The sequence below is a fragment of the Euprymna scolopes genome, chromosome 2 (assembly GCF_053919585.1).
Source record: "Euprymna scolopes isolate OS-2025 chromosome 2, ASM5391958v1, whole genome shotgun sequence".
Lineage (NCBI taxonomy): Eukaryota > Metazoa > Mollusca > Cephalopoda > Sepiida > Sepiolidae > Euprymna > Euprymna scolopes.
In genome coordinates, this window is record NC_136483.1 from 59788950 (window position 1) to 59814030 (window position 25081).

General features: G+C 32.3%; 1 pseudogene; it reads left to right on the forward strand.

The window, feature by feature from the left end:
• Positions 1 to 1753: 1753 nt before the first annotated feature.
• On the forward strand, positions 1754 to 1891 carry LOC145242346 (U2 spliceosomal RNA; annotated as a pseudogene).
• The last annotated feature ends 23190 nt before the right edge of the window (positions 1892 to 25081 follow it).

The following is a 25081-nucleotide window of genomic DNA, read 5'->3' on the forward strand; positions in this document are numbered from 1 at the left end:
AAAAATACCTTAACATGTGAGATATGGGTTTTCTCACTTTCGCGGATTGTCTCTACCATGCAAAGTAGGATCGCATAACCTTGCATTCCCTTCTATGGATTTTGACCTACGCGCAGGAAATGTCCTTTCGTCTTCTCTTGTCTGGCTTTCACTGAGTAAGGGGAAGTCATCCACCGGTGTCTTAGCAACTGGTGTTGTTCTTCATTATTTCCTTACAATATGCTCTGAATTTTTCTCCTGGAGCATGCGCAAGATTTCTTTTTCTCCAGAAATTCACATATGACATTTTATTTATTCATTTATTTATTACGAACTATATCCTCATCATTAAGTTGTTCGTTTCACGACGTTTTGGCCAACAATTCCTGGTCTTCTTCAGGTGGAATAGTTGGCCGAAACGTCGTGAAACAACAAGTTAAAAATGCTGATAATAGTCCGTAATAAAGAAATGAATAAATATAAAAATTACTATTCTCAATAATGAATTCCAATTAATTAAACAATATGACATTTTATGTATGCGAACTATGATAGTTACGTGTTTTTTTATGTATTGGATCCACAAAAATGACATCTAGTACCGATGATAACCTATTAATTTAGCACGTCTTTACGTTGTATTTATATTCTTTCTGACAAGTGCATGAAATTACGCATCCTAAATCTGCTTTCAATACCATGTAAATATTATTTACATTTGATATTGATTCTTAAAATTTAATTATGCAATATAATCATACACCATTTGTTGTTCGTACGTACGCCATCACTTTTCGCAGACATTAAAAAATGAGATTGCCAGGACAGTGAAGAAAGTTATTGGTGATTACTTGTTTACAAGGTGAACAAAGAAAAATTTATCCATCTTAAAATAAAATTGTTTCAGAACATATTGCATCGACTGAAACAGAACAACTTAATAAATTCATTTCCAAAAGTGATATCATTTTATTGATTTGAAGTATATTCAGACAAATATTTTAATAATGAATTTTATTGTTTCAAATATTTAAGTTGCTACAATTTTAAATAAATAAAAGAGAAACATATACATTTAATATAGTTAAAGAATATTTACTTTAAAATGAAAAAAATATTACGTAAGAAGAAAGAGTAATTTTATTATAACATTCGCAATAGCAGATATGTTAAATGAAATATTATTATATACAGAGTTTAGAACGCAATGTAAAATTTCCACGTCGTCCGCTCGTTAATTTATATATAATACATGTGCCATTTTGCTTTTACGTGTGCTGTTATTTATCGCTCGTTTTTGTTTTTCAATGAGATCGGCCTCTTACAAGGAAGGATATTTATTTTTAAAATTACACCTTTAAACAAACAGATGGAACTGAGACAGGCTCGTTGTATTTATTTAAAGAATACGTAAAGCAACAGTTGACAATGACTTTTTTTAAGTCGCGTGCAAGCGACTATATAAGTCACTCCGTCGGTCTGTCCGTAAAACTTTTATGCTTGGCCTTTTTGGTTAAGATCAAAGGCCTGTTGTTAATAGATGCTGTTCTTAGCTTTTTTAGTGTAGTATTTGTTCCGGCGACACTGCAAGCAAAGACCATATGTGGGGGCGACCTCAGATATAAGACCTTGGTCAATGTAGGGGGAAACCCTTCATACCAATTGTCACTGTCCAGCTCCCCTACTCCCCGGGGAGTTGGTCCCCATTTCTTCTTCACTCCTCACATTAAAAATCGCCTTGTGCCTAATTTGCTCGGTGGGGGAGCAAATAAATACCCTTTTCTTGGCCTTTTGGCCAAGATCAAAGTGTAGTATCTGTTCTTACTACATGCTGTACTTATGTTTGGAACTTTGTGATATAAAGTGGTAGATCACTTTTCTGTATTAATTTAACGTAAACTGATCACCCACTTTACAACCAGTCAGTCTCAAAGCCATTCAAGTCGTTCTCCAGATCATTCAAGTTGTTTTTGGAGGATTCCAGTTATTTCTTAAGCATTCGAGTCATTCTTAAGGTCATCCCATTCATGCTTAATTCATTAAAGTCATTCTAAGTCATTTACTTTTTATTTATTTAAGTTATTTCAGCCCATTTTTCGGTCATTTTAGTTCATCTTAAAGAATTTCATGTAAATCCTACATTCACGCATTCATTCATTACACGAGAGCCCGCGACTAATGGCTATTGGCCTTGTTTTTATTCTAAAGCTTAATAAAACGCTATAAAAGAATTATGTCGTTGTTGTCGATTTACGAGCGATGTTCGTTTTATTTAAAATATTTTTTTAGTCGACAATTACTTTTTACAGTAATGAAACGTTAAAGGATTGAAATTGGTGCAGTACATACATTTAAGATTTATTTACTTTATTTGAAAAGAAATCGCAAGAAGAAATGTTATAACAAAAATTGACTTCGCATATTAATATGTAGACTAGACGGGCAAAAATGTTGATCCCTTGATTTAGAAGGAGTGCTTCATGCCAAACATCTAGGATAAATTCTAAAGTATTTTGCCGACTAATCTGTCTTACTCCCAAACTAAATTGAACGGATATCATAATACTTGGTTCGGCGAAGCTCATCATTGCAAAGGTTCATAACAATATTACGACAGATCAGCTCAGTAGTTTTCGGTGTAAACTTCTAGAGTAAATGTGATATTTCGATGACTAACCCCTATTAAACTCAAACTGTGGACCCAACGGCTACCTACATACTTTCTTTGCTGAGGTTTATCATAAATGTTCATACCAATATATTTTTTAATAACCGAGTTCTGTTTATATGGAGGTTTTTGATTGGATATTTTACTGCATTCATTTTTTTTTCTATTTACAATATTAGTTTCAATCCTTAACCCTTATAGAAAAAGAATATAAACGTATTAGAGAAGCCCGTAAATTTTCTATGGTTTTATATGTCATCTATTCTATATTGCTGCCATACTTAAGAATATTCCCACTCTATGGATATACGGCGCGAATGCAGTTCCCATAATATTATTATACCAACCTATTTCCTAATTAAACCATATTGTCTAAGTCATCCGATTAATGTAGTTTCGAAATATATCCGTGGCTGTCTCCAAATCATTAGTTGCATTTTATTACTTATTTCCATTTTATAGACATTCGTCACTAACGGGTTTCAGACCATGATGTCTAACGATAACAGCTACTTAAAATGCACCAACTATTAATGCTATTGTTTTCTTCCTTTTCTTTTGAAAATACCAATCATATTTTGTAAGACAAAACAAAAACAATATTTTGTATCAAACAACAAAGCAAAACACCAAAAAAACAAATATTTAAAATTAGAATTTTAAGAATGAAAACTTAACATAATGATTGGATTCCACAATAAATAACTTGAAAAGGGTTGATATGCCGTAAATCAAAACAATCAAACCGAACATCATTAATAAATATTCAAAGATATAAAACATTTAAAACAGACACTTTTGCATAAATGATTGAATGACACGAAAAAAGGTTGATATGTTGTAAAACAACCAAACTGTCGCTCACGCATAACGCAAAATATTGTGCTATGTTTAGGCATAATGCATACTACACTTTGATCCCCGATTAAAGACTAAGAAGGTGTACTTTAGTTCCCGTTTCCTGTTCGACTCAGTAACAGTAGATAAAATTTACTTTTTTTTCTTGGCAATCAGGTGACGTACAAAATGAAATTGTCTCAGCGTTTTATTATAAAGGCAAAATAGTTCATTGAATATAAAAATTATCTCTTGAATTTATGAAGTTTGTTTTTACAGTTCTCTTCTATATTTTTTTCTGAGATCAAATGTTTTCAATGAAATTAATTTCGGAAAAACAATCAGTTGTGTGTTTCCTGTCTACCTATACAAGGCAATCTGAGTTAATACTACCATTGCTGTCGGGTTTTTATGAGTTATGTCCCCTTTTAGTGTATGAGTATTAGTAGCGTGATGACCGTGTCCATTTTTGAAGGGACAAGCACAATAATAAAATAATAAAAGATTCCTATAATGTATAAATCCGACAAGCGCATTATGACCAAATATACATTCAATTCCACATATATATAAAACTATTGTAAGTCCATAACTGTAGTCATGTGATTTCCTTTATAATTTTGCGCGCTTTTATGTATGATCCTTTTTTATTAATTGTTCCTATTTTGTGATTTTTTTCTCTATTGCATTTATTAAAAGTGATTTCGTTTAATGGTAACTCATCTTGTCACGTGCTTTCCAACTATTAAGAGAATCTGTAATAGCAGAACGCCCGGCTTTGCCCTGTCGTAAAATATGCTTAAATATACTATAAATGATACAGATTTCGTATTTATTATTATAAAAAAACAATTCTATATTGATTATTATAGTGTGCCTAATATACAGTAGTCATTTCATAGTTTAAAAATATATACGACTTGGATGCCATCAGCTAGAACCGAAACCCAATCATAGCGCTCGTTGTTATCGGTTGAACTACCATAAGAAATATCTAAAGAACTTTACTATATATATATATATATATATATATATATATATATATATATATATATATATATATATAAAACGATAATATCTTAAAATGAATATTAATAATTATTTTTTTTAACCTACAAACACGCGTTTCGAACCTTCGTACTTATCAGTTTAGAAAATGATCATTACTGCAAATCGAGGATTCATACCCACGTAAAAACCTATCTTGTTCCATTGACTGGGATCAACCTCCAGATTACCGGCAATTAGCGTCTAGTAATACCTATTAGACGAATATAAACTGTTAGATTAATATATATATATATATATATATATATATATATATATATATATATTAGTCCGTACTTTAGTTGAGAATATGGAATAAAATCACTAGATAACATTGGCGATAATACAAAACCAATCGTAAAAAGAGGCGGATCTGTCTTCGGTAGTGGCCAATTTAATAATACAGATCTTTTTACTTATGGTTAAAAACGTTGATAATCAGTTATTGTCCAGTCACCTTGAAAAGCTGTGACACAGCGAAACAGTGGATCTCTCATCCTATTTTAACTCTCTCTCTCTCACACACACACACACACACACACGACTTATGTACGAAAAAAAAGTGGAATCTTAAGGTATCACTCATACCAGTCATTATAGGAGTAACCAGACTAATAAAAAAGAATTTCAAAACCTATCTGGCGAATATACCTGATGAACCAAGTGAAAGAGTAATACAAACAATAGCACTTAAAGGGACGGTTAGAATCTTTAAAAGATTTTTCGGTTGGAGCAACTAACCTAATGGAAGAATGTTTGGCATCCGGTAAAATGCCTCATCCCCAGCAAAAACAAAGTGAAACGAAAATTAAAACAAAAATGTGTGTGTGTGTGTGTGTGGCTTAGTAGTCGTTAAATCATGATTAACTGAACAAAGAATTCAATTTGAACGATTCCAAACAGAATTAAAGGTGTAAACACGTAAGAGAGGCCGAACTCGATATCTATTGGTCATCGATGCATCGGAGATTTAATGTAAGCGGACGATGCAGAATCAAATTTCAGATTCTTCACTTTGGCACGGAGCAGACACACGAACACACGTTGAAGATATCAAAGATATATAGATAAAACAATTAAAAGGTGTATCTATATAGTTTTTTTTTCTAGCAATCATTTACTTATATACGGAAGAGGATAAAGACACAATATCGGTTTTTCATGTGGAGAACATTCAACTCCCCTAAAAGAAACACTCCAGATTAGGACGAAAGTAAAAAGGCGTTCTCCGTCTAGAAAGATCTCTCATTAATTGTCAGAAGACAGAACAGGCAACACTTTAAATACATCCCAAACTTTTAGTTAATTTTTCTATATTTTGTCGACGTGCATCTATCGATTCATCTAATTATACTAGCAGATTTATTCTATTAGTTTAATAAGTATGAGTTAATCAAGGACTTTTTACTTTACGATTGTATTTTCATTATTTATAAATAAGAGATTAATCTCTGGCAATCTCCCTCGAACAATGGAGAAAAAAAAGATGAAAGAAGAGGTTATGTTTCTTTAAAAACCTTGTTTACAAAGAATACATTTTTAAAATAAAAAATAATTAAAAACGTAAATAAATATAAGATCGGTTCCGAACAAACGAATTAGTCAATGAAAGAAATAAAAATAAGCTTTTAAAAATCTATATATTAATTCCATAGTACCTTTGACGTGCTTAAATACACACGTGTGTCACAGTTTCTAGATTATAGATTAATCGATTGGCGAATCGTATTTATGAAAATGAAGGATAGAAGATGATACTATACTACAGACATCCAATTATTAGTATATAAATACGCTAGTTTAATATTCGTAGTGTGTTATCACCTATCCTCCTTTTTAATAAATAAGATCTCCCGATCATCGAAGACGCAATGTAAGAAAAAAAATAAAATAATGATGTCGTTTTGGGGGCATATGTGAAGGTCCGATCCTTTGTCACATCTCCCTATGCTGACAAAGTAAATAAACTTGAATTATCTTACGCCAATTACTAATTTTATTTTTAAAACAAACAAGTATTTTTAGGTAAGTGTTTCGATTAATTAAACAAAAAGTAAAATCTAATTTAAACTTTATATTTTTAACCTTGTATATTGTTCACATTTTACAAATATAGTCTCCCATACATTGAAAAATAAAAGCTTATTTCTTTTCTTTTGCGTTTTATTTATGACGAGTTTGACAAGAAATATTTCAGACAATTTGAAATATGATAGAAAGTTCAGTGTTATGACTCTAAAAAGAACAAGAGTTCAAATTAATGAAACTAAATCTCATTTTCAGAGGATTGCTTAAAATGAAATAAATATGAAAGACAATAACATTCTTTTTATGTAATATCTATAAAATAAATAAATACAGACATTTTAAAAATATTGTATCGTGAGATTATTTTCACAGTTTTAGAAAATCATAATGTGTTAAAATTCATTTTAATCTTTTCTTTTTCCAAATTATTTTTGTCGTTTTCTTCCGAATTGTCTTATGTTAAATTGTCTTATGTTAAATTGGCTTCTTACGCCAACAAGTTCATTTAACATCGGATAACAAGAATGAAAAAAGAAAAAAAAACAATTTGCTTTGATAAGGAAAATGTTTATTTGCATAAGCTGAGATTAACCGCAATTTTATCCATTAAAGAAACACAATATTATAATTTTCTAATATACATCTATCTATATAATTATACAACTCAGATCAGCTTGCTTGGGCTTTTAAACCGTCCATCCGGTTTCAAAAGATTCGTCTGCTTACCTATTTTATAAGCGCCCTGTCAAGTCCGATACCAAAATCCACTGCTGCTATTCAAAGCATACACAAGCTCAACAATATTTTTTGTTTTAACTTATTTTAACGTGTTTTTTTTTTACAAATAAATTTAATTTATCCGCGTCGAGTAAAAACAAAACTGATTGAAATATAAACATACAATATATAACTATAATCATATTTATAACCGTATTTACTGCTTTTAGAAGCGCTACTGCGGATTCTGACAATTTCTTTTTTTCTGGCTTTACTTAAAAGATATTTTCTCTTCAAGAGGAGTTGAGGTAGAAACTTGGTTTTAGTAGTTCTTTTAGTAGGGTATCCTAAATTTAATTAGTGATTGCAATAGTGCTCTGGGGGCGTCATGAGTTTTATTTTTTCACTCATTACAATAAAAGACAATATAATCTCCAAATCATTTTGCATTTTGCACATTTTTCATTTTACCCTTTAAGGGCTAATAGATAGACTAGTTGATTATAAAAGTTAATTACAAGTAAACAAGTCGTTTAATTTATAGATTTACATTTTATGATTATTTTTATCATCAATCAGTGTCCACTTCAGCCTAAAACTAATAAAGATCGTTGATTTTATTGCTCCCCATTTCCACCACATGTTATTTAATGTTCATCTGCAAATTCTATTTTTCATGTGTATTAGTTATTATACTAAACCGAGTTAATCAATATTTATTTTTGTAAGGCTCTCTCCTCTATATAAATAGATACATGTAAATCGATTTTTACATTGAGTTTTGCTTAAAACAGAAAATATTTCTAATTGGCTTTAGTTTGCAATTTACTTAACAAATCATCAGCTATTTTTGCTATTTTTCTGTTTGTTCCTCTCACCTTCTCTCAGTATATGTTGTTTGACCTTACCGCCGTTCTTACTTGAAACAGCGCCTATTCACTTTCAAACATGTCAAACTCTTACACTGTTTATTAACTTTCAAAAATAATATACATACAGTAAATGAAACACTCATAAACAATAATACATATCGCCACTCGTATTCATACTATTTCATCCACAGTTTGAGAGAATGGGCAGCAAATGTCATAGCGAAGATAATTACAGTTTTCGTTTATTTTACTTCTCATTTTAAAAATAAAATTTAACTTTTAGGACATATACAAAGAATATATATTTTTGTATTGTATTTATGAGATTTGTGATGTTAAAATAGAGAAATTTATTTCAGCGAAATCCAGCACTTACAATCTTAGATTAATGTATGACCTAAAATAAACATTGCTTTGAAACAGATGTAACCAACCATGATAGATTAATGTATACCCTTTATTTATAGTCACTAATATTTCTCTTATTAATACATACATATATTATAGTTCCTATGACCGAAAAGTAAGGTGTATATATTTCTTTTTTCTGTTTACTGTATAATTGAATATGTTTTTAATTGCTAAGATTACATAATTATATCAGCAGTAAGTTATTATAATTAAGTAAGTAGGCGAAAGAAAATATTATTAAAGGAAAATCTGTTAAAGAATTAAATATCTTATATTTATGAAAATATTATTTTATGGATAACAGATGTTTCATAGGTTTGCCAAACAATTACTGCAAAAATGTTTTACTGACTTAAAATTATTCATACTCTTGCCAGGAAACATGTTTTGAGTGCATGAAGATCCCTTCCACTAGATAAAGTGAAAACTTATTCCGAACAAGATGTGAAGGATACTGTCCCAACGCTATAGCTTAGTATAGAAAAGAAACACCTTTCTCAGTAAATGTAGTACGACACATCACAGGAATACCTTTAGTTTAAAAACAATCAACCAAAGTTTACAGTAGAAAGTGCTAAAATATTTTTTTTTTATTATGCGTTAAGAAATATGAAGAAATTACTCAGAAATAATAATGCATAAATATACACACAAATAATATATTAGTAAATTATGAAAATATATATGGCAATTAAGCTACACATAATATTCCGCGTTTCATCGTCGTAAGAATTCCTCAATTAAGCCTGAAGAATTCTCACGAGGATGAAACGCGGAATATTCCGTGTAGCTTAATTACCATATATATATTTTTATAATTGACTACCGAGCTCTACTTATGTATTGAGCCCTGTCGAAGTAAATCCTGAAAATTTACGCATAAAATTACATCTTCTTATATTATTTTATGCGACTAAATGAAATTATATATCAGGTTGACAAGGAAGTTCTTACCGGTTTAAAACTTTGAAATTCAGATGAACATATCTCGACTCCAACGTATATTTTTAAAAATCAAAATACGCACATACAGAATCAACACACTTTTGGCAACGAAAAATAACTATTTATGCCACTCACATAAAAACCTTGCGTTCTGATGGCGAGGAAGAAGGTGAATACGTTGTTGATATTATTTAGATTTTTTAAAGCATTTCTGACGAAAAAAAAGCTGTCGAGATGGTTGAAAAAGTGGTAGTCGGTAGTTGAAAGGGTCGGAGAGTATGGTGGGTGAGGCAGAGTTTTGTAGTCCAATTCACTCAACTTCTGCAAGATCGGTTTAGCAACATGCGGTCGGGCATTGTCGTGGAGGAGCATTATACCTTGGCTAATGCTGGATGTTGTTGTCGAAGTTTCTGATGTATTTCACCCATTTGCTGACAGCACTTCATGCATATTGGTTTTGCATGCAAAAAAAAAACAAAAAAAAACTATTGGATGAAACCGGGAAATGTCGTTAAGCTTTGCCGGCGTATAACCACTGAGCTAAGCGTCGCCAGTAGTTGTAAAAATCCAATTTTCATCGCAAGTCACAATCCGGCCGAAAAACGGGTCGCACTTATTGCATAAAAGAAGGGAAGATGACACTTCATGACGGTGGTTCTTTTTGTCGTTCAATTCGCTAGGCATCCATTTCTTAAGTGCTTTTTTTAATCCTCCAATATCTCTAAAATGGTTGGAAATCGTCGTACACGTTACATCTAATTCAGAAGCAAGTTCTTGAACAGTTGTGGATGAATTGGCTTCCATTAAAGATCTTAATTGATCGTTGTTCACATCCTATGGCTGACCACTATGCTCATCATCTTCAAGCCTCCTATCACCACGAAATTTCTAAAACCACCATTGTGCTGTGCGTTCAGTAGTGGTTTCTGGCTCAACTGCCTCGTTGATGTCGCGAACTGTTTCAGCAGCTTTTCGACCTAGCTAGAATTGAAATAACAAAAGTGTTCGAATGTGTGTTTTTCCATTTTGTATTTAACTTTCTGAAAAAAAAACAATCGGTTTAAAACGATTGGAATTTAAACGATTAGATAGAAAACGCTGCTAAAATGATATATAAATTAAAGGTATTATCACGAAAACTTAGTTGAAAATACATAAATTAAACTCAAAATTAAAAATTCCGCAAGAATTGTCTTCTCAATCTTTTATATATATATATATATATATATATATATATATATATGGTGAGAATACTTGACTGTCATTGAAGCGGTCGGGTTTCTATTCTTGCTTGAGGCAGTTGCCTATCTAGAGGCACTGATGGGCTGTGAAACAGCGAAACAGTACTGTATGTGGATGACTATAATACTCCCCATCTTGGGTTTAGCATATTGGGAAGTGATATAAAAATGCCATTAGCGTATTAAGCGACGCTGTTTGTGTAAACAAATCGAGCGGAGGCATGTGAACGATGTCAAAACATCGTTAATTCATTACCCACACAGCAGCAGCCGTATAGCGAAGTGGTGAGAAGCCTTGATTGTCATTTGGACGGTCGGGTTTCGATCCTGGCTTTAGACAGTTGCCTGTCTTGCCGAACTGATGAGCTGTAAAACAGCGAAACCGTAGTGTATGTGGATATATATATATATATATATATATATATATATATATATATATAATTTAATTACATGGGGAACTGATTACATATAAATAAAGTTTTTACTAAATAGTGCAATACTAGAGCTATAAATATTTTCATTCAATATACAACGTTATTAGGGATATATATACACGTATTTACTCATTTCCAGAAAGTTTTTCTTTTATTGGTCGAAAAATTGCATACAGTTGTTTCAGCCCCCATTTCTTGCATATATAACTGTTCATCAAATTGTAATTTGCATAACTTGGTCTATATGACGCGTAAATAAAAAGCAAGTTATGCAAATTATAACCGCATGGACAATTATATTTTATATGCAAGAAACGGAGGTTGAAACAATTGTATGCAATCTTATGACCAATAAAGATAAAACTTTCTGAAAATGAGTAAATACTTGTGTGTCTATCACTATTAACGTTGTATCTTGTGGGTAGAGTACTCGCATGAGGGATGGTACTTTCTACTTAACCATAATCCAATCGTCCTTTATAAAAATAAGTAATTTGAGCTATCATTATCCGAAAAAAAAAATTAAACATGAATAAATGAATGGTTTCATTTATATACAGAATATTTTTCCCCTGTCACTAGCAATTTCATTTACCTTAGTCAGTAGAGCACCAGACGCCAATCGCCGAATACTCGTTTTACAAATTTTCTCTTTGTAGCCACAAGTCGTAGCCAGGACGAAACGCGTATATATATATATATATATATATATATATATATATATACACACACACACAATGCTGATCAAAAATTTGAGATCACTTAAAAATCTTTAAAAAGAAACATTTTTGTTAAGGATAGATTTTAAACTCTTCCGACTTAAGGTTACTAATACTACAATCTAAAAGTTTATGGAAACAAAAAAGGTACATTCCAAATATTTTATTTAGAAATTTGCATTTTTATTAAATTAGGTTTTTTACACATGATAAAAAGACCAAGGGCATAAATGTTTTGATTTATGGTAATTCTAATGTTTTTAGTTCAGTTAGAGATTAGCAATCACTGTGTAAAGGTGTTACCATGTCTAAAGCAAGAAAACTAACCGAAGTTGAGCGCTATCGAATTCTAGGATTCCATAAGCAAGGTTTGTCACAGCGAGCGATAGCAGCTAATGTAGATCACAGTAAAACTAATTTACAACTATCTACAGAACACTGAGAATTATGGAAAAGCAAAATCCTTTGGTAGGCCTCGCTTAAATTTCTCCTGCATCGAGTAGGAGAATCATACGGGTTGTTATGGGTGACAGAGACCTTTCTTTTAGTCAAATTAAGGCGGTTACAATCAAATAACCATCAGACGGCACTTACAGCAAAGAGTCATGGTAAATAAAAAGCGGAAGCAAATTCCTCGATTGCTCCCACGTCACAAAGTAGGCCGCTTAAGATTTGGTCGTGAATACCAAACCTGAGACGTTGAGAAGTGGAAGAAAGTCCTGTTTTCTGATGAGAAGAATTTCAATTTAGATGGTCCTGATGGCTTCCAGCGATATTGGCATGACAAAAACATGCCCCTTAAATTTTTTTCCACACATCATAGTGGTGGACAGTCCGTAATGGTATGGGGGTGCCTTTGCTAACAGAGGGACGAGCGAGCTCCAGGTGGTGCATGGTCGTCAGACAGCAGCTGGTTATGTTACCATGCTATCTTTGATGATGGAGGGTCATCATTTGTGTGGGGATGTATGGTTATTCCAACAGGATAATGCTGAAATCTACACTGGAAGATGGACCTTAAGCTTTCTACAAAAAAATTGAGTCCATCTATTGGGATATCTTGCATGCTCACCGAACTTGAACCCAATTGAAAATGTTTGGGGATGGATGACAAGAGAGGTTTATCGAAATAGCAAACGATATTCAATAAAAAAATGAACTTCATGAGGTCATCTTCAGAAACTGGTAGTAGGAGTCTCCTCCACCTTAATAGAAATCCTTATTTCTAGCATGCCCCAAAGAATTTTTGTATTCATCAAAAGCAGTGGAGGTAGAACTCATTATTAGGTTTGATTGCTGAATGTTTCCATGGGAACAATTACATAAATAATATAAATAATACAGTCTGAAGATTTGCTCTATTTGTTTAAATACTTTTTCTCAACAACCTTTATAATTAAATCTGCTTGTTAAAAAATGTTTCATTTACAAACAACATTTTTCGAGATCTACTCCTGATCTTAACGTTTTAATACAAGTTGAATTACGCCGCTTAGTACTACACAGGAAATTCATTATATATATATATATATATATATATAATTTTTTGTATCTACATAAAATTGTATGCATATATTTTCAGTATTTACTTTGTCAGTGCTCAATACTTAAGCAGAACTAGGTAGAAAGTTTTGAAAAAATATGACCATTACGCTACGCAGAATTACCCGTGTTTCATCCTAGTGAAGTTTCCTCAGACGATTGCTTCAATTACGAGGATAAAAAGCAGACAATTCTGTGTGGCTAAATTGCCACATATTTCCAAAACTTTATATATATATATATATATATATATATATATATATATATATATATATATATATATACATACAGACCATTCTTATTATATGTGTGTGTATTTTCGTCTTTTTTTAAGTATCTCTACCTGAATATCTACCTATGCGATGCTGCATCTATTCATCTATCCTGAACATATAACCATTTGTTTACTCAGCTTGTGAAACATACATGCTTGCCGCTTGCCCTAATTTAGCCGGTTGCAATTTACCCAGAATTCCACGGTAATGAGGCGAATCACGGAATACTTGATTTTCTCTTTCTTTTTTTCTTTTCTGTTTTCTGCTCTCGGCCTGGCCGAAGAATACAATCCTTCTGTCGACAAATACTGACTAGACACGACTGAGTAGAACAATTAACTTGACAGGCACTCCAGGACATTCTACAATGTCCAGTGAAAATAAAAACTGCGATTTATAAAATAAATATTTTACTTTCAGCTATTTAACTTTTTAAGGTTCCTACTTATTTATATCCATTTTTGCTTAATAATAATAATAATAATAATAATAATAATAATAATAATAATAATAATAATAATAATAAACTTCGAAAAAAGAATGTGAGAGATACAATGAATAACAATAATGAGAACTGACATTTTATGAAAATCCTAGAATACGGAAACCATCTCACATCAACTTCGAACACTAAGCAGTAATAATAATGAATAATTCTGTAAGAATACGACCACAGCAGACTAAGAAAAACGAAACTTAAAACGTTAATTACACCCCCCCCCCTCTAAAAGAATAGGTACCATCTACAGTGGATGGTTCCACACCAAAAAATCGTGAAAGGTACGGAAGGGCCCAGGAGTGAAAGCACTAACCATACGTCCGTTGGAAAAGTGTGAAGAGCACTGAAGCTTTGGGGAAACTTTAGAACACTCAAACCCTAGAAAATACAAAGGATTGTTGCCAGCGAGAAATCAAAGGTAATCGTTGGTTGTGATAACAAAGTTATTTGCGATGGTTATTGAGAGAGGTGGAGAACACTGGGAATCTAGAAAGACTTGTTGTCACTCAGCCTCCAGTCACTTTTTATTATCTGATCTTTATTCATGTTTTCTTTCTTTCTTTTTTCTTTTAAATTACAACCTATCAACCCTTGACAGATTGTAGAAATAACATTAGATTTTATTGTTAAAACCAAAAAACGAGTAAATTGTTTACAATAACATAAATTATATCCAAGCCATATTGCGGCACTCTTCACCAAGTGATCGACTTGCAAACAACCAAAAAATATATCATCCATTTCTTTAAAACATCTCGCAACTTACACATAAATATTTCAGTCGGTTATTCCTTCATTCAGCTAACGTCAAAATCAACGTTCGTTGTTACTACTACTATTCGGAAACAGTGGTTGTCATGGTTACTATTTCTATTGCAGTTGATAAATGCTCATAACAAATGTTATTTTGACCAGTTGATTACAATAGGCGTTCAGACAGGTGTTTAGGCAATTCTATGAATTAATTCTTGAAATTGAAATAGTGTGGAAAATTTATATATTCACGTGTACTTTACATATTTGCGTCTAAAGTATTTAATTATGTATTTATAAGCAATAAACTAATAACTGCCTTCTTTGTCATACGTGGTAGACAGAAATGATATTATGAAACTCATTCGTGTTATTAAAAAGTCATCATAGATGCAATGGCAACGAGTGAACACCATTTTATCCACCACTTACATTCAGGGTAAGAATCAAATCTCGCAGACTAATCCATCTCACCCATGACATTTTTTTCTTTTAAAACATTTACGCCCAGTACCTCTACCGTATTTCCGTCTTTTTTTTTTAAAACACGATTGCAAAATGGTATAAGAAGCTGCGCCCCATTTGCTGTGTTAGAAAATTATTCACACCAGAGAGTATCCTATATTCTGTACAATACTATAATTCGCCAATGCCTGGAGTATTGTTGCCATTTATAGGCTGTATAATCAACCATTACTGTTTTATTCTTACACAACGTCTAAGCATCGCCTTAATGTTGCATCCATTTGCCTGTTTTCAAATACTTTAATGTGTTTTCATGAACTCATAGAATCCGTGCTCCTTTAACGTACATACTCCCAACTATCCCATCAAGCAGAAACCCCCCACTCCCTCATTGTTGAGGTCCTTAGCTGTCGAAAAACCTTCTACTTTAATAGTTTCTTTCATTTCATTGCTAGACTGGCTGCACTCACTTTTTTTTTTACTTGGGATTCACCACTTATCAAGACTCGAAGTTTAAATGAAATGTGAACAAAAATCCCTGTTCAAATCCCCACATTCCCTTGTTAAATACGATCCCAAATAATAATCCCTTACATCCAAGTGGCAATAAACCTCCTCAGTAGTAAAAAAGACAAAAATCATTTTATTAAAGACACATTTACGCCCGCTTGCAAGAAACAGGACATCGTCCCAAGCATTACCATCCCCTCTCGGAGAGAAAATGGATTTACTGACTGTTTACTCATGACCCCTTCCTGATATTTCAAACAAAAACATTTTCTTATTTCGTTTACAAATTTAGAATGTAACATGGGTGGGAGTTATGAGCGGGGAGAGGACAAGTGAGGTCTTTGAAGATAATAAACATCTTTTATATTCCCCTTTAAAAAAATTTTTTTAAGTTTATCTATCCCATCTTTTTGTGTTTATCGCATAAGGTACTTGAGAATATATATATGCGCGTGCGCGTTTAAATTTCTTCATAAATAAACAAACTTAGCAGGGTAATGTTTATACAAAACACACACGCACACTGTAGAAATTATTTGAGAGTTGTTCCCAATACAATTAGAACTCATAGGAACTTCATATTCCGATTGTCTTGTGAGTTTTTAAAAAGTCATTTTAACAATTATCTGAATTGTTTGGTTGAACAAGTATCAAACTGAAAGCATATGTGGCGTGCGGTTTCGAATTTACTTCCTAATTCAAAATAAATACAATTATATGAAATCAATATATTTTCTGTTTTTAATATAGTAAAATGTAGTGAAAAATTACAGTGCATTAAGTTCATGACCGTTATTTCTGTTTGTCCCTCATTCTGTCTGTCTGTCTCATATATATATATATATATATATATATATTATAGTAATCTACAGGTAACTCATCAATGTGGCTCGACATAACTAGTGCACTGATCCCCATATTTGAAACCGTGATGCCACGTTAGTACTAATAGTTACCTCTGGTGTGGCAGAAGTTTTATCATGGGAGTGTACAAACCTGCTATTTCAAGTGGAAGAAATTATATCGGTTAAATAAATTTTATACATTTGCTTACTAATTTCACGCTACTCTTAACAGAGACGCAATTCTTATTAAGGAAGTGTATTGTATTACGCTACGTGGGAACTATCATTTCATCTCTCAGATTTTACATCTAAGCATCTCATCCGTATGCAATGGGGAGCAACTCTCCAACTCTCATGCGAACTAACTATTACAAGTAATGAAATAACACCAATAATACGACATCAATTGATAAGTGACGAATTAGCACATAAGTTTTCATAGGTTATACTTAGGCCAATGGTTAACGCAGCTAATTATAGACTCCCTGGTTGCATGTTCAAATCCTATCATTGTCAAGTCACTGGTAAACCTTGTATCTGTTGATAACTATTATATATATTAGTGATAGGGTGATTCCAATAGTTTTCTTCGATTTCATTACAATTACAGATTTCATACTAAATTCCCGATGGCGATACTTTATAAATTTCTAAAGATTTAGCAATATGGTTGGCATTTTTCCCCGTTTACCACAAGTTAAACATGCATATCTTTTCTCAAGCGTAACAATAAACTTAGGGGGGGTTATGTAGTTGAAAATTAATAAATATTTATTCTTTTATCATGAACACTAGAAGTGAAACATTTTGCTTTAAACAAAATTAAATAAAATGACAATTAAAAGAATAGTTTGGGATCGAAAATAAGCACAAATTTATTCCGATTCTGATACCAAATGTTCAGACTGCTACGATTCCCAATACCAGGACTAATATAAATATATATATATATATATATATATATATATATATATATATATATATAAGCAGTATGCCCGCCGTTGCTCGGCGAATCCTTCATTTTTTGCCCCTCGTACATGACATCTCTATCATGGCATGTATGACATACCATATCTATGTCTATATATTTATATATACAAAATCATATAACGTCATTGTGAACAAACACGCAAACAGAAATACGGATGGATGCATACACACACAAACACACGCACACACACACATATATATATATATATATATATATATAAACCCGGTTAAAGATTATCAAAAGTAAACATTTAATTTAACTAGGTTGTTGACCGTGGTCAAGAAATAGAGCAAGATATTTAATTCAATTTAAGTAAACAACATTACCATTGGTCGTTGATAATTTTGTTTACGTAAATTGACTAAAATATTATATACCGTATATTTCGGCGTATAAGACGACCCTAAATGTTAACAAATCATATTTAAAAACCAATATTTTATAAGATACCGGGTGTTGTAATCTCTAGCTTAGGCAGAACAATCCTAGTTTCGTGATTTAGCAGTCGTCTTATACAACCGTCATAGGATAAATTTATTAAAATTTTCGCCAATTTTTCTCGTGTCTAATCTGACGATCGTCTAATATGCCGATATATATATATATATATATATATATATATATTTTAAAGTAATAAACACCAAACTACATTAAACCACTCGAAAGCATATATTAATATTTCTATTTAAAAAAAAAGCTCGTGATTTAGTACAGAAGCTATCAAGGAATGTTTAGGATCGTGAACAAATTTATGCATAAGTGAAAAACAATTCCTTGATTATATTTATGAAAATTTGCTAAATATATGTTTTTTATTTAATTTCAAAAGTCTAACATCACATCAGCACACTATTTACTTTTGTATTGCAGCAATTCCATATATTTAAGACGGTATATTTGCACGCGAATATATATTTGCTAGTAAATATTATTTTGAAAAAATACGTGTTTCATAAAAACAGAAATTGACCCTCGCTGGCAGCATTTCATGTTGATATTAATGTTGATTTTACAAGTTTCATATGTAATATTAGTATTTGGTCAGTTAGAAGGGTCAGTTGTGTCAAAGAGGGGAAAAGTACAAAGATCTTATCCATATTTTAGACATTTTTTAATCCTTTTTTTCTGTTCTCATTGTTACTCGTAAAGCAATTGCAAAACACGATAAAAAAGCGAACGCAGTAATGAAAATCGAATTGGGGATATAAAAATCTAAAAGAAAAAGTTCCAAAATGTGCTGACACGCAGTAAATTGCAAAGAGATGATTACGATCTGCCAACAGGCAGATTTCGCGCCTCTACATCTATTCTGACCCGCGCCCTCAACCACATGATCGATACGAGTCTCTTATCCCCACTCGTTCCAGATGCACAAGGCAAACGAAATAGAGGAATCGACGGAGAATTAATAAATTTCTGTCTTTCACGTACCCAATATATCTTTACACGACGCCCGCGCCCCATATAAACAAACACACACACACACAGCATTCAGTGGAGAAACCTGTATTATTTATTAGCACTAGATATCAAAGATATGACCTAGAGATATCGATATAAGGGTAGATATAGAATCTGATCACCGGGATCACAAATCTCTGATATAAACAAATTATACTAAATTTAATACTTTATAAAATTTGTCTTACATATTTATATCAGCATCTTGTAATTCATCCATTATTGCACTAAAACCGAGCTTTTATTCATCCAGTGGAAAGGTTAGGCACAAGGTTAAAGAAAGTGGAATGTGAAAAGCCGGCGAACTCTGGCCTACAAAATGCCTGGCCAGCCCCATTGATATCCTCCAGTTGGAAATAAAAGAGCGAGCAGCAATAATCTAAACCGTTTATAAAATTGAGTGAAGGTAAAATTTGGGAAGATGGCCCTCTTAGAGCAGCTGAGGGCCACACGTAATTCCAAGAGAGGAGAAACAATCACAACAATACTTGTCAGATTTTAATGCGAAATTATAGTTAAGCAATGTTTGTATTTCTAATATTTTTTTTCATTTATATAGTAAATTCAGACTAGCATATTACGTAATGTTGTGATTGGGTTATGTTTGAGTAACATAATTTTAATTGTTCGTATTAGGCATGCTTTGCAGTAAACTCACAGTAAACCACCACTCAGTAAGTTTCCAACTATCATGCTGCTCCGCTTCTATTATATATAGAATCAATCACGATATCAAGAAGCAACCGAGGAACTATGAAACCATCTACTAAAATGCGTTCATCTGTAGATATTAAATTTAAATCGTAGTTAAATAAACTTTTTCCGATTTCAAAATGTTCAAATAAATTTAGCAAAAAAAATATTTGGCTTTGCTTTTTCAGCTAATTTTTTTTTATCTCTATAAAAGTCATATAAACACTGAAACTTATTCAAGTTACGCAAGAAAAATATCTTAATAGGTATATATGGACAACCAACGAATATTATTTAAAAAAAAATGCTTTGACTCCTTAAATCCGACAGAATGTGTATTCCATGAATTAAATCATAAAAATGTAGATTTACTTATAACTTTAATCACAACCAATTATAATTAGTAAGAAAGTCTTGATTTAATTCCAAAACTGCTTTCTTCATAATAATTATAGTTTAAAAGTTTAAATACTTTTTAATATAGAAGATTGATATAATTTTCTAATTTGTATTAACGTATGTGCCACTATAATATAACATAACCCGTAGTGAGGATTGAACCTTCAATGCTAAAAAGTATCTTCATTAAACTGTATTTACTTTATCCTAAATACTTTTATTAATTTGGATGTTATTCTTACCATGTTCCGGTAGATATAATCTCCGACATTTTTCGGGTGCGAGTGTAAAACTCCGGAACTCTACGGAATTGCTAACAACATTTTATTTTATCCACAGGGATAACTTACTATCGTCCAGTCAGTCATAACCAAGTAGTAATTTAGAGTAATCTGTGGTTGTATTTTTCGTGTCATCTATATCTAGGTTGAACGTTTAACCACGAGAAATCTGTCACTTAGAATTGATCATAGTTGGTTCTTTCATCCGTTTCGGTACAGATCTCCAACGTATCCTGCTTAGTTTGACAGAAATATTTTAGAGTTTGACAAAAAACATCTAAAGAAAATGTGATGATATTGACAAAAACTTTGTGAAACTAACGCCCAAGATAAAATCAGTATTCTAAATAATACCAATGCCAATTGTATATATACTTTTACTGTAAAATAAAACACTGTTCATTTAAGCTTTATAAAATGAACTGGAAGACCGATCGGCGTTTCCCGGTCATGAAATACGCTTAGATATGGTATTATATTCATGCAGATTTCGAATTAATTATTATTGAGCCAACTTTCTATTGATTATTTTATTACATTCGATATATAGTAGTTCCCCCCCCAGGAGTTGTCCGGACGTAAAGCACGCTTAAATATGATAATTCATGCAGGTTTCGTATTTATTATTATAGATCCAATACTCCAATGATATTGTACCCATAATTATTAATAATAATAATTACAAAAAACTAACAAATATGACTAGAGTGTCATCACAAAATCAAACTAAAACCAGATAAGTCTCTGGCGTGTCAAAGTCATTAGGCTATATATTATTGACACGCTGATCTCGATAGAAGCTAAGTAACATTGAGCCCGGTCAGAAACGAATAGGTGACTTACTTGGCAATACCAGGCGCTGTATCTAAAGGAACGTCGACAATTTCCTGCAAGAGTTGCAGAACCCTAAAGTCGTAATCTACCCTAGCGGAGATATACATGTGACTGGGGAATGTTTGTGAATTTATATTCCCCAAATACTTTCTTCTTCGGAGGAAGCCGGTCAAACTCACTTAGTGCCACATCTTTGGTTCATATAAGTCTTTAGGCTTATTCTTTACCTGCATATCTGTACTATGTCCTAACATATAAACATTTTTAAAATGACGTAACAGATATGTTTATTTGTGGATGCGTGGAAAAACAATTATGACTGTCAAGTTCTATGTTTTACTATTTGCCCCTTAGAAGCTATTTTTACAAGCTAAAAGTCAAATCAAATATGTTTCACAGGTCCAAATACAGTATATATCAAGTTTCACGGTTTTAGACATGAGATTGACTGAGGAGACATGAGATTGACTGAGGAGTTTATCTGAAACGGATAGATAAGGTCATATATATATATATATATATATATATATATATATAACTAGCATGGAGACACAATGTTGTCCTAGATTAAATGAGGATCAACAAATATTCCACACTCCCATCGGAATCTGTGAAATCGCACATCTTTCAAGCGAATCGATTGATAAACTGCTTTAGTTAGCACCCCCGCAGTGTACCAGTAGGAAGCTTTATATGCCTCCCTGCAGTGACTTAGTCTACAATATATTGTTGCACACATTGCACTGTAGAGAATCTATTGATTTTATAAAATTGTGTGTAAATAATATCTTCACATTAAGCTTAAAATGCAAAAGTCTAGTATCATGATTCAATTGTGCTACAGAAATATTCGTTTCGAATGCGCGCCTGCCTTATCAAAGAACCAACTGCGGAGTTTATGAAATAATTTTTACATTATTATTTGAATTAAAGCTAAACGTATAAAAACAAGTGTCATGGTTTAATTGTGCTCTAAAAATCGTTTTGACCGAGCCCCTGTCTTATAAAAGAACCAGGAGTTGATTTGATAGGCTGGGCCTTTACGCTTGTGCGGATATAAAACTTACCAAAAGCACGTTTGATGATACGTTGCATAAAAGTATTAAATATTAATTTATTTATTGCGGACTATTATTCTCATTTTTAATAGTTGTTGTTTCACAACGTTTCGGCCAACTATTTCTCAGCCCTTCGTCAGGTGCTAACCGCGACGGGATAGGAACTTTGAATATCCTAACTGCATTTTCAGCAATCACTGCTATCCGTAGTTGTTGTCGTCTCACCACGTTTTCTGGCCGGCTTTGGGTAGGATTGAAACCGCTGTAGGGGCCCGTGGCGCAGTTGATAGAGACGTTGAATCTCTACGTTTCCAGATGAGAATTGTCTGAAGATAATTTTAAAATTAACAATAACAATAAAAAAGAAATAAATAAAGTAAACATACGTATACATAAATTATTATACACACGCATTATATATATATATATATAGATAGATAGATATAAACTAACATAATAAAAAAACACATTTAACTGCATCTATATTTAAAATAGGTCAAATCACTAGATATCTACGTTTCCCGCTAAAAACGAACACACAAAGGAAGGGATGAACCCAATGTAAACTGGGCCTTTGTCCTGTAAGTACTTGCCCACTGGCTGATTAGGAAGGGGCGATAGAAACATGGAATCTGATTGGCTAACTAAAAACTCAATAGAATGTGCGTATATAAAAACGCGAGACAACCACAACTCCTCGCATAAGCCTGACGAATTCTAGCGTGGATGAAACGAGGAATATTCCATGTAGCTTAATTGCCATAAATATTTTTATAACTTACTACTATATATATATATATATATATATATATATATATATATATATATATATATGCGTGTGTGATATTGGTTGCCATCTTGCTGGATAGTATATATCTATATACTGCAAAAAATATTGCGATTTATTTTGCATATTTGATGACGTCATCAAATAAGCAATAATCGTGCACAATGGATGACGGCACAAACTGATAACGTTATGAATTAAGTAATTAACAGAATTTTTATTACGTTTTACTTAGATTAATATTTTACCCTCTTTTGAGGATGTATAGTATTATATTAACCTTTGATCCATAGACGAATGTATTATGCATATCTATATTAATGTCTTTTTCTTAGTTTTTTTCGCTCACACATGTATACTCATATACATTCTCATCCCAGCCATCTCTCTCTCTCTCGCTCTCTCTCCACTCGAAATTATGAGCGATATTTTTACGCATCGAAATCGCGTCCGACTTTCCGAGTACGCGCCTCTTCCAGCGTCTGCCTATAGCAACCGGCTGATCTCTGGCCCGCCACATAAGTGTTGGACACTGTCCAGTTGTTCCTCGGGAAGGGGTCACTACAGAACCCGACCAAGAAAAAAAAAGCTCGGCCCGCAGGACGTAATAATTAAAAGTCATGCACAAAAAAGGGGTGGTTTCAGCTAATTATATTATTTACAAAATCTCTTGCCAAAATGAGAAACACCAAAATAGTTCTGTATTTCGCGGGAGTTCTCCATGAGGTGGTGCAGTTCATATCTTGCAGTTATTTGCAAGATAGGCATACAGAACTCCTTTTATTTAGTTTCTTTTTTTTTCTTTCTATCAATACAAAAAGGTCACCCATCCCGGGTTAATATTTGGCTCTAACTAACCTGCAGCTAAATCGTATCATCTGCCAACATGTCACCATTTTTTGAACAGTCGACACTTTTCAGCTTGAAAAATGCTCCGTTATCGAAAAAAAGTTTTCCATGATACCAACATTTAATTCGTAAGACTACTCCAAATATTCATACAACTGATTTGCAGTGTATGAGTTGTATTGTAAAGATCGTGTGAATTCCATAATTTATTTCATTAATAAATTATTACATATGTCAGAATGTCCAAAATTAAATATATGAAATGTAAAGATTTTAAATTATAATTAAAACAAGTTTAGTCATCAAGGGATACGTGCTTTGCTGTTATTTCGGTTTATCAGTGTGGCTGACTACAGCAGGACTCGAAACCGTGATTATATAGACTGAAACCAGATGTTCTACCACTAAGACTATGTCCTGTTTGAAATACATGTTTTTATCGCTTATGAAAGGACTTTGATATGTTTACTTTTTACGATAATATCAGTTATATATATATATATATATATGTGTGTGTGTGTGTGTGTGTGTGTTTGCGTGATAATATAAGTAGCATTGTCAGGGTATTCATATAAGTTCTCAAGAGAGAGTTTACACACTTACATATATTTTATCACCCTCTATTTCTAGGATTGTATATAACTATTGTATGGCATCCCGATACACAATCTATCTAAGAACACTGCCAGCCACATGAAGCACCTTTGTGTAAAATTTCATAAAAAATCGACCCATCCCTTTTCGAATCCATAAAGAAAAAAAAATGACAAACGCACAAAGTTCTTTTTTATATAATAATAGAGATAATTATCTTCCACGCAATTAAACCAAACTTGACTGAATTGGAACAGCTCGTTCTGTTTTCTAAGCCATTGATGATTTAATGTTATGGCCAAGAAAATTTTAACTGACACATTTGAAATTTAATTAACTATAATCAA